Source organism: Ruditapes philippinarum, unplaced genomic scaffold (genome assembly GCF_026571515.1).
Source record: "Ruditapes philippinarum isolate M1 unplaced genomic scaffold, ASM2657151v2 ctg3663_1_1_1_1, whole genome shotgun sequence".
Taxonomy (NCBI): domain Eukaryota; kingdom Metazoa; phylum Mollusca; class Bivalvia; order Venerida; family Veneridae; genus Ruditapes; species Ruditapes philippinarum.
The window spans coordinates 46006-48209 of NW_026851578.1; the positions used below are offsets into that span (position 1 = coordinate 46006).

The 2204-nt window shown below is 31.1% G+C and overlaps 1 non-coding gene across 1 annotated transcript; it reads right to left on the reverse strand.

Annotated features, from left to right (window-relative positions):
• Positions 1–1075: 1075 nt before the first annotated feature.
• Trnai-aau (transfer RNA isoleucine (anticodon AAU)) lies at positions 1076–1149 on the reverse strand. The gene has a single exon. It is a non-coding gene; the product is annotated as a tRNA-Ile (tRNA).
• Between the last annotated feature and the right edge of the window lie 1055 nt (positions 1150–2204).

Below are 2204 nucleotides of genomic sequence, written 5' to 3' on the forward strand. Positions count from 1 at the left end.
ACTATGACAGGACACCAAATATATAAAGCCTTTGAGAAATAAAAAAATAAACCCTGTTCTGGGGCATACTAGTAATGGACCGTTTAGTACTAGTAACATGAACAACTGCAGAATACCGGTATATATCTCGTGAGGAAAGACTTATTTTATAATGCTTAAATGGAAGAGAAAAAAGTCAGAACTAAGTGAAAAACAGTGTCTACAGAGGTCAATATTTATGCAAAAAAGGGCCAAAATGGGCGGGTTGCGGGATGTCTTTTTCTCCCTTTTAAGTCCTGTCGGATATGGCAACGACAGTTGATTTTAAGAGCACGGTCGGCAAAATACAACTCGGATCCAAATGAAGGATAGACTGTCGAGTTCACAACGGGTGTCGGAGGTTATATAGACTACAAACATGTATACGGAATGTTCTGTTTGTTGACGAATGTGAGTGACTGTAATAAAGAATACATGTATTTTATTTACGGCTTCAAGAAATTGAATCGTGCTTTATTTTACCTTACTTTATTCGCGAATTCAAAAGATAATCATAAAAACGTTGAAGTGAACATGTATTTTTTTTTGCTTTCGTACGACTAACGCCGTGCAATGACAGTTTTAACTCACACACCCCGCCCCCAAACACACAGCGGCAAAATCATGACAAACTTTCTTTTAAAATTGAAAAAAAGAGAGTTTCAAATTAAATAATATAGTATTTAAACACATTTGCGGTAATTAAACTAAAGGGGAAAATAAAAAAAAATCCGAAAAAAAAAACATGCGTTGAAGAAAGTATACATTTCCCTTTAAAATAGATACCATTATATCATATATGTTTAATAATAATTATAAAGAAATGTACATACTGTGGAAAAAAGCAAGTAAGTTCAGAAAAGATTAAAGTAAAATATTAAGACTACTGCAGTAATACATTATTATGCAATTCATGTCGCCTAAACCTCTTTTCATTAGTCTTAATTACCTTTTGTATTATTTCAAGATTGATTTATATTAAAACACTCAGAGAAAGACATAGTAAGTGTTTTATAACTCGGATGCACTGCAACAAAAAAAAAATTTAAAAAAAACTTGGCCAGTGTGGGGGTCGAACCCACGACATTCGCGTTATTAGCACGACGCTCTAACCGACTGAGCTAACCGGCCAGTTGTCGTTTTAGTATTCAAAAGAGAGATACAAACAAATTTGTCAAATACATTATAATATAATATTGTCTGCAAGTCTATTTATGTGGATGAATAAAGTTTTAAAATACCAATGTTTATTTAAAAGGTTCTATCAATATATTTAATTATTTGTTACGCTACCTTCACGTTTCGTAAAACATCGTGCATTTCCGCCATCGATCTTTGCGGAAGTATATCGAAGGGCAACTACCCAATTCAGGTAAACGTTGCAGTCGACAACGGAGTAGTCCCCCTTTAATGACTATCTTCGCGTTTTGCATGGCTGAGTCTAGAAGTTTAATAGACTGATTCATTCAGTTAATAAAGATATTTGCACAAAATCAGGATGAAAAATCTAAATGTGCATATAATATTTAGAATAAACATTGCTTTACAAAAAAAAAACAATAAAAAAATAAAAAACAAAAACAAAAAACACAACGTTTTATAGATCTTGAGTATAGAACTTTTGCGGTTAAAACGTTGCTATTTTTAGAGGAGATTTAAAGTCAAGATATGAAAATGAAACATTAAAGCAGTTATAGTAACGTAAAATACTTCAACATCTTTAACGTCAAATGCAATTAAAGGCCTGTTATGTCCCAGAAATGCTTATATCTTTACATCTCAAAAGTCTATTAAATTTAATAGTATCCAAAAAGTTACTCATTTACCATTTACTTGAAGTTGAACTATTGCATTTTGGCAATAAGTACAGTTATAGTGACTTAATATTTTGTATGGAAGTCAAAATTCTACTTTGTTTACATTTTGCTACTTTTATAACAAATTATTTCACTTTTATCGCAACTTTCTTCAGGTAACAAGCATTTATTGGCCGAAATTGCTTTTTATTACTATTAAACTGTTCATTAACGTCAAAATAATTATTTAAACATATATTTTTAACTTGATTACCATTGAAACATTTAAACCTTTTTAAAAGACCTTTAAGCAGTGTAATTTTCACAGATCATTTTTCGTAGATCTGTTTTCATATTAATGAGATTAAGTTTTCAGTTCAAATTGCTAAC